The sequence below is a fragment of the Triticum urartu genome, chromosome 6A (genome assembly GCF_056163025.1).
Source record: "Triticum urartu cultivar PI428250 chromosome 6A, HENAU_Tu73, whole genome shotgun sequence".
NCBI classification, from domain to species: domain Eukaryota; kingdom Viridiplantae; phylum Streptophyta; class Magnoliopsida; order Poales; family Poaceae; genus Triticum; species Triticum urartu.
Window position 1 is genome coordinate 45,974,957 of NC_141878.1, and position 14,056 is coordinate 45,989,012.

The following is a 14,056-nucleotide window of genomic DNA, read 5'->3' on the forward strand; positions in this document are numbered from 1 at the left end:
GACCATCGCTCGTCCCCGACCGCCACTCATAAGGAAGACAATCAATAAATAAATCATGCTCCGACTTCATCACATAACGGTTCACCATACGTGCATGCTACGGGAATCACAAACTTTAACACAAGCATTTCTCAAATTCACAACTACTCAAGTAGCATGACTCTAATATCACCATCCTCATATCTCAAAACAATTATCAAGCATCAATTTTTTTCTTAGTATTCAACGCACTCAAAAGAAAGTTTTACAAATCTTCAATACCAAGCATATTATTATTAAGAAAATTACCAGGCTATTAAGACTCTCAAAATAATCTAAGTGAAGCATGAGAGATCAATAGTTTCTATAAAACAAATCCACCACCGTGCTCTAAAAGATATAAGTGAAGCACTAGAGCAAAATTATATAACTCAAAAGATATAAGTGAAGCACATAGAGTATTCTATCAAATTCCAAACTATGTATGTCTCTCTCAAAAGGTGTGTACAACAAGGATGATTGTGGTAGACTAACAAGCAAAGACTCAAATCATAAAAGACGCTCCAAGCAAAACACATACCATGTGGTGAATAAAAATATAGCTCCAAGTAAAGTTACCGATAGAAGTAGACGAAAGAGGGGATGCCTTCCGGGGCATCCCCAAGCTTTGGCTTTTAGGTGTCCTTAGATTATCTTGGGGGTCCCTTGGTCATCCCCAATCTTAGGCTCTTGCCACTCCTTGTTCCGTAATCCATCAAATCTTTACCCAAAACTTGAAAACTTCACAACACAAAACTTAAAGTAGAAAATCTCGTGAGCTCCGTTAGCGAAAGAAAACAAAAGACCACTTCAAGGTACTGTAATGAACTCATTATTTATTTATATGGGTGTTATACCTACTGTATTCCAACTTCTATATGGTTTATAAAGTATTTTATTAGCCATAGATTCATCAAAATAAGCAAACAACACACGAAAAAACAGAATCTGTCAAAAACAGAACAGTCTGTAGTAATATGTAGCTAGCACAAGATATGGAACCCCAAAAATTCTAAAATAAATTGCTGGACGTGAGGAATTTATCTATTAATCATCCTCAAAAAGAATTAACTAAATAGCACTCTCCAAATAAAAATGACAGCAGTTCTCGTGATCCCTAAAGTTTCTGTTTTTTTACAGCAAGTTCAACAAGACTTTCCCCAAGTCTTCCCAACGGTTCTACTTGGCACAAACACTAATTAAACACAAAAAACACAACCAAAACAGAGTCTAAATAATTTATTTATTAATAAACAGGAGCAAAAAGCAAGGAATAAAAATAAAATAGGGTTGCCTCCCAACAAGCGCTATCGTTTAACGCCCCTAGCTAGGCATAACAAGCAAGGATAGATCTAGGTAGTGCCATATTTGGTAGGCAATTCTTCAATGAGGAATCTATCTCCCTCAGGAATTTCTTTATTTCTGGTGATTATCAAACTCTTAGGCACAAGATCGAAAAATACATTTGTAGCAATTGGTTCCTTAATGATAGCAAAAAGATTGGGATGAATACTTATAGATTTAAGATCCGCAGTTTCCTTACTAGATGATTCACTCTTATTTTTAGGAACATACATAAGCTTGGCAATTTTAGTAGGAGGACTTGGAGTATTCTTTACAGAAGAAAAGGCGGTTCGCAAGTTTGTAATGATACCCTCAAGTTTATCGATTCTAGTGGAATCTAGATTTATTTTCTCATTAACTATGTGTTCATTTTCCTTAATATTTTTCAAAGCCATTCCTACCCTAGATCCATATTGGGTAATTTGATTGTGGATCTTTCTATCTAGATTTTCAATTAATTCAATGGTATCAACTTTATTTTCAATAATTTCAAGTCTTTGCATAACATGATCCAAAGTTAACATAGTTCCATTAACCAAAAGAGGTGGTGAGCCAAATAAATCTAACATAGCATTATAAGAATCAAAAGTATGGCTACCCAAGAAATTCCCTCCGGTAATGGTATAAAGGATATATCTATACCAAGGACTAGCACCTACATAAAAATTGCGGAGAAGAACTGAAGTAGATTGCTTCCTGGTAGATCTATTTTGAGCATTGCAAATTCTATACCAAGCATCTTTTAGATTTTCTCCCTCCCTTTGTTTAAAATTTAGAACTTCATTCTTGGGAGACAACGGAGAAGATATGAGACTAGCCATGACGACAAGCAAACAAACTAACACACAAGCAAACAAAAAGCAAACGGGCAAAAAGAGGCAAATAGAGAAAGAGAGGGAGGATAGAGAGAGAGGGCGAATAAAACGGCAAGGGTGAAGTGGGGGAGAGGAAAACGAGAGGCAAATGGCAAATAATGTAATGCGGGAGATAGGGATTGTGATGGGTACTTGGTATGTTGACTTTTGCACAGACTCCCCGGCAACAGCGCCAGAAATTCTTCTTGCTACCTTCTTGCTACCTCTTGATGCAGCAAAGTAGCGTAAGTATTTCCCTCAGTTTTTGAGAACCAAGGTATCAATCCAGTAGGAGGCTACGCACGAGTCCCTTGTACCTACACAAAAACAATAGCTCAATGCAACCAATGTGCTTAGGGGTTGTCAATCCCTTCACGGTCACTTACGAAAGTGAGATCTGATAGAGATGATAAATAATATTTTTGGTATTTTTGGTATAGAGATGCAAAGAGAAAAGTAAAAGGCAAAGTAAAAAAGCAAGGCAATAATAAAGTGATGGAGATTGATATGATGAGGAAGAGACACGGGGGGCCATAGGTTTCACTAGTGGCTTCTCTCAAGAGCATAAGTATTCTACAGTGGGTGAACAAATTACTGTTGAGCAATTGACAGAATTGAGCATAGTTATGAGAATATCTAGGTATGATCATGTATATAGGCATCACATCCGAGACAAGTAGACCGACTCCTGCCTGCATCTACTACTATTACTCCACTCATCGACCGCTATCCAGCATGCATCTAGAGTATTAAGTTAAAAACTGAGTAACGCCTTAAGCAAGATGACATGATGTAGAGGGATAGTTTCATGCAATATGATAAAAAAACCATCTTGTTATCCTCGATGGCAACGATACAATACGTGCCTTGCTGCCCCTTCTGTCACTGGGAAAGGACACCGCAAGATCGAACCCAAAGCTAAGCACTTCTCCCATGGCAAGAAAAATCAATCTAGTAGGCCAAACCAAACTGATAATTCGAAGAGACTTGCAAAGATAACCAATCATACATAAAAGAATTCAGAGAAGATTCAAATATTATTCATAGATAGACTTGATCATAAACCCACAATTCATCGGTCTCAATAAACACACCGCAAAAAGAAGATTACATCGAATAGATCTCCACGAGAGGGGGAGAACATTGTATTGAGATCCAAAAAGAGAGAAGAAGCCATCTAGCTACTAACTATGGACCCGTAGGTCTGAAGTAAACTACTCACACTTCATCGGAAGGGCTTGGATGATGATGTAGAAGCCCTCCGTGATCGATGCCCCCTCCGGTGGAGCTCCGGAACAGGCCCCAAGATGGGATCTCATGGATACAGAAAGTTGTGGTGGTGGAATTAGGTGTTTGGCTCCGTATCTGATCATTTGGGGGTACGTGGATATATATATATATATATATATATATAGGATGAAGAAGTACGTCGGTGGAGTAACAGGGGGCCCACGAGGGTGGAGGGCGCGCCTAGGGGGGGGGCAGGCGCGCCCCCCTACCTCGTGGCCTCCTGTTAATTGGCTTGACGTAGGGTCCAAGTCTCCTGAGTTGTATTCGGTGAGAAAATCACGTTCCCGAAGGTTTCATTCCGTTTGGACTCCGTTTGATATTCCTTTTCTTCGAAACTCTAAAACAGGTAAAAAACAGCAATTCTGGGCTGGGCCTCCGGTTAATAGGTTAGTCCCAAAAATAACATAAAAGTGGATAATAAAGCCCAATAATGTTCAAAACAATAGATAATATAGCATGGAGCAATCAAAAATTATAGATACATTGGAGACGTATCACTCTACTCACGGGCGAGGGGTATATATAGCCACCTCATTGGTCCCGGTTCGTGGCTGGAACCGGGACTAAAGGCCCCCCTTCTGTCCTGGTTCTAGGCAAGAATCGGGACCAATGGATGTGGGCCAGGAGTGAGGCCCATTGGTCCCGGTTCGTGGATAGAACCGGGACAAATGGGTCCACATGAACCGGGACAAATGCCTCCCGAGGCCCGGCCGGGCCCCTGGGCGCACAAACAGGGACGTATGCCCCCCATGGGTCCCGGTTCTTGACTGAACCGGGACTAATGGGCTTGGAAGGCTCCAACCAAAGCCATGTTTTCTACTAGTGGTACTCTTGATCCAACTGAGGCCGAGGGAGAGTTTCGTCAGCACGACGGCGTGATGAAGTTAGCGGCGCAGGGCTTCGCCTAAGCACTACAACGATATGACCGAGGTGGAAATCTATGGAGGGGGCACCGCACACAGCTAAGACAACTGTCAACTTGTGTGTCTATGGGGTGCCCCCCTCCCCCGTATATAAAGGAGGGGAGGAGGGGAGGGCCTGCCCTCTCTATGGCGCGCCCAAGGGGGAGTCCTACTCCCAGTAGGAGTAGGTTTCCCCCCTTTCCCTAGTTGGAGTAGGAGAAGAAGGAAGAGGGAGAGAGAGGGAAAGAAAGGGGGTAGCCCCCCACCCAATTCGGATTGGGCTTGGGGGGCTCCCTCCACCTGGCCGCCTCCTCCTCTCTCCCACTGAGGACTAATAAGGCCCATTGACTCCCCGGGGGGTTCCGGTAACCCCCCGGTACTCCGATAAATGCCCGAACTCATCCGGAACCATTCCGATGTCCAAAAATAGCCTTCCAATATATCGATTTGTATTTCTCAACCATTTGGAGACTCCTCGTCATGTCCATGGTCACATCCGGGACTCTGAACTACCTTCGGTACATCAAAACACATAAACTCGTAATACCGATCGTCATCGAATGTTAAGCGTGCGGACCCTACGGGTTCGAGAACTATGTAGACATGACCGAGACTCACTTCCGGTCAATAACCAATTGCGGGACCTGGATACTCATATTGGTTCCTACATATTCTACGAAGATCTTTATTGGTCAAACCACATAACAACATATGTTGTTCCCTTTGTCATCGGTATGTAACTTGCACGAGATTCGATCGTCGGTATCTCAATACCAAGTTCAATCTTGTTACCGGCAGGTCTCTTTACTTGTTCCGTAATGCATCATCCCGCAACTAACTCATTAGTCACATTGCTTGCAAGGCTTATAGTGATGTGCATTACCGAGAGGGCCCAGAGATACCTCTCCGACAATCGGAGTGACAAATCCTAATCTCGATCTATGCCAACTAAACAAACACCATTGGAGACACCTGTAGAGCATCTTTATAATCACTCAGTTACGTTCTGACGTTTGATAGCACACTAAGTGTTCCTCCGGTATTCGGGAGTTGCATAATCTCATAGTCATAGAAACATGTATAAGTTATGAAGAAAGCAATAGCAATAAAGTAAACGATCATAGTGATAAGCTAACGGATGGGTCAAGTCAATCACATCATTCTCTAATGATGTGATCTCGTTCATCAAATGACGACTCTTGTCCATGGCTAGGAAACTTAACCATCTTTGATTAACGAGCTAGTCAAGTAGAGGCATACTAGTGACACTCTGTTTGTCTATGTATTCACACATGTACTAAGTTTCCGGTTAATACAATTCTAGCATGAATAATAAAAATTTATCATTGTATAAGGAAATATAAATAACAACTTTATTATTGCCTCTAGGGCATATTTCCTTCAGTCTCCCACTTGCACTAGAGTCAATAATCGATTCTAACACCCATGGAGTCTTGGTGCTCATCATGTTTTGCTCGTGAGAGAGCCTTAGTCAATGGGTCTACAACATTCAGATATGTATGTATCTTGCAAATCTCTACTCTCCCTCCTTGACTTGATCGCGGATGGAATTGAAGCGTCTCTTGATGTGCTTGGTTCTCTTGTGAAATCTGGATTCCTTTGCCAAGGCAATTGCACCAGTATTGTCACAAAAGATTTTCATTGGAACCGATGCACTAGGTATGACACTTAGATCAGATATGAACTCCTTCATCCAGACTCCTTCCTTTGTTGCTTCCGAAGCAGCTATGTATTCCGCTTCACACGTAGATCCCGCCACGACGCTTTGCATAGAACTGCACCAACTGACAGCTCCACCATTCAATAAAAATACGTATCCGGTTTGTGACTTAGAGTCATCCGGATCAGTGTCAAAGCTTGCATCGACGTAACCGTTTATGACGAGCTCTTTGTCACCTCCATAAACGAGAAACATATCCTTAGTCCTTTTCAGGTATTTCAGGATGTTCTTGACTGTTGTCCAGTGATCCACTCCTAGATTACTTTGGTACCTCCCTGCTAAACTAATAGCAAGGCACACATCAGGTCTAGTACACAACATTGCATACATGATAGAACCTATGGCTGATGCATAGGGAATGACTTTCATTTTCTCTCTATCTTCTGCATTGGTCGGGCATTGAGTCTGACTCAACTTCACACCTTGTAACATAGGAAAGAACACTTTCTTTGCTTGATCCATTTTGAACTTCTTCAAAACTTTATCAAGGTATGTGCTTTGTGAAAGTCCAATTAAGCGTCTTGATCTATCTCTATGGATCTTGATGCCCAATATATAAACCAAGGTCTTTCATTGAAAAATTCTTATTCAAGTATCCTTTTATGCTATTCAGAAATTCAGTATCATTTCCAATCAACAATGTGTCATCCACATATAATATCATAAATGCTACAGAGCTCCCACTCACTTTCTTGTAAATACAGGCTTCTCCAAAAGTCTGTATAAAACCATATGCTTTGATCACACTATCAAAGAGTCTATTCCAACTCCGAGAGGCTTGCACCGGTCCATAAACGGATCGCTGATCTTGCACACTTTGTTGGCACCTTTTGGATCGACAAAACCTTCTGGTTGCATCATATACAATTCTTCTTTAAGGTATCCATTAAGGAATGCAGTTTTGACATCCATTTGCCAGATTTCATAATCATAAAATGCGGCAATTGCTAACATGATTCAGACGGACTTAAGCATCTCTACGGGTGAGAAGGTCTCATCGTAGTCAACTCCTTGAACTTGTCAAAAACCTTTTGCAACAAGTCAAGCTTTGTAGATAGTAACATTACCATCAGCGTCAATCTTCTTCTTGAAGATCCATTTATTCTCTATGGCTTGCCGATCATCAGGCAAGTCAACCAAAGTCCACACTTGGTTCTCATACATGGATCCCATCTCAGATTCATGTCCTCAAGCCATTTTGCGGAATCTGGGCTCATCATCGCTTCCTCATAGTTCATAGGTTCGGCATGGTCAAGTAACATGACTTCTAGAACAGGATTACCGTACCACTCTGGTGCGGATCTTACTCTAGTTGACCTACCATGTTCGGTAGTAACTTGATCAGAAGGTTCATGATCATCATCATTAGCTTCCTCACTAATTGGTGTAGGAATCACTGGAACTGATTCTGTGATGAACTACTTTCCAATAAGGGAGCAGGTACAATTACTTCATCAAGTTCTACTTTCCTCCCACTCACTTCTTTTGAGAGAAACTCCTTCTCTAGAAAGGATCCATTCTTAGCAACGAATATCTTGCCTTCGGATCTGTGATAGAAGGTGTACCCAACAGTCTCCTTTGGGTATCCTATGAAGACACATTTCTCCGATTTGGGTTCGAGCTTATCAGTTGAAGCTTTTTCACATAAGCATCGCAGCCCCAAACTTTAAGAAATGACAACTTGGGTTTCTTTCCAAACCACAGTTCATAAGGTGTCGTCTCAACGGATTTCGATGGTGCCCTATTTAACGTGAATGCAGCCTTCTCTAAAGCATAACCCCAAAACGATAGCGGTAAATCAGTAAGAGACATCATAGATCGCACTATATATAATAAAGTATGATTACGATGTTCGGACACACCATTACGTTGTGGTGTTCCAGGTGGTGTGAGTTGTGAAACTATTCCGCATTGTTTCATATGAAGATCAAACTCGTAACTCAAATATTCTCCTCCACGATCAGATCGCAGAAACTTTATTTTCTTGTTACGATAATTTTCCACTTCACTCTGAAATTCTTTGAGCTTTTCAAATGTTTCAGACTTATGTTTCATCAAGTAGATATACCCATATCTGCTCAAATCATCTGTGAAGGTCAAAAAATAACGATACCAGCCACGAGCATCAACACTCATTGGACCGCATACATCAGTATGTATTATTTCCAACAAGTCTGTTGCTCGCTCCATTGTTCCGAGAACGGATTTTTAGTCATCTTGCCCATTAGGCATGGTTCGCAAGCATCAAGTGATTCCAAAAGCCCATCAGCATGGAGTTTCTTCATGTGCTTTACACCAATATGACCTAAATGGCAGTGCCACTATCATTATTAAACTTATATCTTTTGGCTTCAATACTATGAAAATGTGTATCACTACTATCAAGATTTAGTAAAAATAGACCACTCATCAAAGGTGCATGACCATAAAAGATATTATTCATATAAATAGAACACCCATTATGCTCTTATTTAAATAAATAACTGTCTTGCATCAAACAAGATCCAAATATAATGTTCATGCTCAATGCTGGCACCAAATAACAATTATCCAGGTCTAAAACTAATACCGAAGGTAGATGTAGAGGTAGCGTGTTGATGGCGATCACATCGACTTTGGAACCATTTCCCACGCACATCGTCACCTCGTCCTTAGACAATATTCGCTTAATACGTAGCCCCTGTTTCGAGTTGCAAATATTAGCAACAGAACCAGTATCAAATACTCAGGCACTACCGCGAGCATTAGTAATGTACACATCAATAACATGTATATCAAATATACCTTTCACTTTGCCATCCTTCTTCTCTGTCAAATACTTGAGGTAGTTCCGCTTCCAGTGACCAGTCCCTTTGCAGTAGAAGCACTCAGTCTTAGGCTTAGGTCCAGACTTGGGCTTCTTCACTTGAGCAGCAACTTGCTTGCCGTTCTTTTTGAAGTTCCCCTTCTTCCCTTTACCCTTTTTCTTGAAACTGGTGGTCTTGTTGACCATCAACACTTGATGCTCCTTCTTGATTTCTACCTCCGCAGCTTTTAGCATTGCGAAGAGCTTGGGAATCGTCTTATCCATCCCTTGCATATATAGTTCATCACGAAGCTCTTGTAGCTTGGTGGAAGTGATTGAAGAACTCTGTCAATGACACTATCAATTGGAAGATTAACTCCCAGTTGAGTCAAGTGATTGTGGTATCCAGACATTCTGAGTATATGCTCACTGACAGAACTATTCTCCTCCATTTTGCAGCTATAGAACTTATTGGAGACTTCATATCTCTCAATCCGGGCATTTGCTTGAAATATTAACTTCAACTCCTAGAACATCTCATATGCTCCATGACGTTCAAAACGTCATTGAAGTCCCTGAAGGAAATATGCCCTAGAGGCAATAATAAAGTTGTTATTTATATTTCCTTATATCATGATAAATGTTTATTATTCATGCTATAATTGTATTAACCGGAAACTTAGTACATGTGTGAATACATAGACAAACAGAATGTCACTAGTATGCCTCTACTTGACTAGCTCGTTGAATCAATGATGGTTATGTTTCCTAACCATAGACATGAGTTGTCATTTGATTAAGAGATCACATCATTAGAGAATGATGTGATTGACTTGACCCAACCGTTAGCTTAGCACGATGATTGTTTAGTTTGTTGCTATTGCTTTCTCCATAACTTATACATGTTCCTATGACTATGAGATCATGCAACTCCCGAATGTTGGAGGAACACTTTGTGTGCTACCAAACGTCACAACATAACTGGGTGATTATAAAGGTGCTCTGCAGGTGTCTCCGATGGTGTTTGTTGAGTTGGCATAGATCGAGATTAGGATTTATCACTCCGATTGTCGGAGAGGTATCTCTAGGCCCTCTCGGTAATGCGCATCAGTATAAGCCTTGCAAGCAATGTGACTGATGAGTTAGTTATGGGATGTTGCATTACAGAACGAGTAAAGAGACTTGTCGGTAACGAGATTGAACTAGGTATTGAGATACCGACGATCGAATCTCGGGCAAGTAACATACCGATGACAAAGGGAACAACGTATGTTGTTATGCAGTTTGACCGATAAAGATCTTCCTAGAATATGTCGGAGCCAATATGAGCATCCAGGTTCTGCTATTGGTTATTGACCAGAGATGTGTCTCGGTCATTTCTACATAGTTCTCGAACTCGTAGGGTCCGCACGCTTAACATTCTGTGACGATTTGTATTATGAGTAATGTGATTTGATGACCGAAGTTTGTTTGCAGTCCCGGATGAGATCATGGACATGACGAGGAGTCTCGAAATGGTCGAGACGTAAAGATCGATATATTGGAAGTCTATATTCGGACATCGGTAAGGTTTCGAGTGATTCGGGTATTTTTCGGAGTACCAAAGAGTTACAGGAATTCGTATTGGGCCTTAATGGGCCATACGGGAAAGGAGAGAAAGGCCTCATGGGTGGCCGCGCCCCTTCCCCATGGACTAGTCCGAATTGGACTAGGGAAAGGGGGCGCCCCCTTCCTTCCTTCTCCTTCTCCCTTCCCTTTTTCCTATTCCATGTAGGAGGTGGAATCCTACTAGGACCGGGGAGTCCTAGTAGGACTCCACACTTTGGGCGCGCCTATGAGGGCCGGCCTCCTCCTCCCTCCATCCTTTATATACGTGGTCAGGGGCACCCCATAGACACACAAGTTGATCATTGATCTCTTAGCCGTGTGCGGTGCCCCCCTCCACTATAATCCACCTCGGTCCTATCGTAGCGGTGCTTAGGCGAAGCCCTGTTCCGGTAGCATCATCATCACCGTCATCACGCCGTCATGTTGACGAAGCTCTCCCTCAACACTCTACTGAATCGTGAGTTCGTGGGACGTCACCGAGCTGAACGTGTGCAGATCGCGGAGGTGCCGTACTTTCGGTACTAGGATCAGTCGGATCGTGAAGACGTATGACTGCATCAACCATGTTGTCATAACACTTCCGTTTACGATCTATGAGGGTACGTAGACAATACTCTCCCTCTCGTTGCTATGCATCACCATGATCTTGCATGTGCGTAGGAAATTTTTGAAATTACTGCGTTCCCCAACAGTGGCCTCAGAGCCAGGTCTATGTGTAGATGTTATATGCACGAGTAGAACACAAAGGAGTTGTGGGTGTGGGTATATACATATTGCTTGCCGTCACTAGTTGATTCTTGATTCAGCGGTATTGTTAGATGAAGCGGCTCAAACGAACATTACGCGTATGCTTACGCGAGACTGGTTCTACCGACGTGCTTCGCACACAGGTGGCTGGTGGGTGTCGGTTTCTCCAACTTTAGTTTAATCGGATTCAATGAACAGGGTTCTTTTTGAAGATCAAAAAATAATCACTATACCGCGTTGTGGTTTTTGATGCGTAGGTAAGGACGGTTCTTGCTCAGCCTGTAGCAGCCACGTAAAACTTGCAACAACAAAGTAGAGGACGTCTAACTTGTTTTTGCAGGGTATGTTGTGATGTGATATGGTCAAGACATGATGCTAAATTTTATTGTATGAGATGATCATGTTTTGTTAAAGTTATCGGCAACTGGCAGGAGCCTTATGGTTGTCTCTTTATTGCATAAGATGCAAGCGCCATATAATTGCTTTACTTTATCATTAGTTCGAACCAAATCGAAGAAATGTGTCTTCATAGGATACCCAAAGGAAACTGTTGGGTACACCTTATATCACAGATCCGAAGGCAAGATATTCGTTGCTAAGAATGGATCCTTTCTAGAGAAGAAGTTTCTCTCGAAAGAAGTGATTGGGAGGAATGTAAAACTTGATGAGGTAATTGTACCTTCTCCCGAATTGGAAAATAGTTCATCAGAGAAATCAGTTCTAGTGATTCCTACACCAATTAGTGAGGAAGTTAATGATAATGAGCATGAAACTTCAGATCAAGTTACTACCGAACCTCGTAGGTCAACCAGAATACGTTTCGCACCAGAGTAGTACGGTAATCCTGTTCTGGAGGTCATGTTACTTGACCATGACGAACCTACGAACTACGAGGAAGCAATGATGAGCCCAGATTCCGCGAAATGGCTTGAAGCCATGAAATCTGAGATGAGATCCATGTATTAGAACAAAGTATGGACTTTGATTGACTTGCCCGTTGATCGGTGAGCCATTAAGAATAAATGGATTTTCAAGAGGAAGACGGACACTGATAGTAGTGTTACTATCTACAAAGCACGAATTGTCGCAAAAGGTTTTCGACAAGTTCAAGATGTTGACTACGATGATATTTTCTCACTCGTAGCGATGCTTAAGTCTGTCCGAATCATGTTAGCAATTGCCACATTTTATGAAATCTGGCAAATGGATGTCAAAACTGCATTCCTTAATGGATTTCTTAAAGAAGAGTTGTATATGATGCAACAAGAAGGTTTTGTCAATCCCAAAGGTGCTAACAAAGTGTGCAAGCTCCAGCGATCCATCTATGGACTGGTGCAAGCATCTCGGAGTTGGAATATATACTTTGATAAAGTGATCAAAGCATATGGTTTTATACAGACTTGCGGTGAAGCCTGTATTTACAAGAAAGTGAGTGGGAGCACTACATCATTTCTGATAAGTATATGTGAATGATATATTGTTGATCGAAAATAATGTAGATTTTTCTGGAAAGCATAAAGGAGTGTTTGAAAAGAGTTTTTCAAAGAAAGACCTCGATGAAGCTACTTACATATTGAGCATCAAGATCTATAGAGATAGATCAAGATGCTTGATATATTTTCAATGAGTACATACCTTGACAAGATTTTGAAGTAGTTCAAAATGGAAAAGTCAAAGAAGGAGTTCTTGCATGTGTTGCAAGGTGTGAAGTTGAGTAAAGACTCAAAACCCGACCACGGCAGAAAATAGAAAGAGAATGAAAAGTCATTCCATATGCCTCAGTCATAGGTTCTATAAAGTATGCTATGCTGTGTACCAGACCTATTGTGTACCTCACCATAAGTTTGGCAAGAGGGTACAATAGTGATCCAAGAGTGGATCACTGGACAACGGTTAAAAAAATCCTTAGTGGAATAAGGAAATGTTTCTCGGTTATAAGGTGACAAAGAGTTCGTCATAAAGAGTTACGTTGATGCAAGCTTTGACACCGATCTGGATGACTCTAAGTCTCGATCTAGATACATATCGAAAGTGGGAGCAATTAGCTAGAGTAGTTCCATGCAAAGCATTGTAGACATAGAAAATTTGCAAAATACATACGGCTCTGAATGTGGCAGACCCGTTGACTAAATTTCTCTCACAAGCAAAACATGATCACTCTTTGGGTGTTAATCACATAGCGATGTGAACTAGATTATTGACTCTAGTAAACCCTTTGGGTGTTAGTCACATGGAGATGTGAACTATTGGTGTTAAATCACATGACGATGTGAACTAGATTATTGACTCTATTGCAAGTGGGAGACTGAATGAAATAAGTCCTAGAGGCAATAATAAATTTGTTATTTATATTTCCTTATATCATGATAAATGTTTATTATTCATGTTATAATTTTATTAACCGGAACTTAGTACATGTGTGAATACATTGACAAACAGAATGTCACCTCTACTTGACTAGCTCATTGATTCAATGGTGGTTATGTTTCCTAACCATAGACATGAGTTATCATTTGATTAACGAGATCACATCATTAGAGAATTATGTGATTGATTTGACCCAACCGTTAGCTTAGCACGATGACCGTTTGGTTTGTTGTTATTGCTTTCTCCGTAACTTATACATGTTCCTATGACTATGAGATCATGCAACTCCCGAATGTCGGAGGAACACTTTGTGTGTTACCAAACGTCCCAATGTAACTGGGTGATTATAAAGGTGCTCTACAGGTGTCTCCGATGGTGTTCGTTGAGTTGCCATAGATCG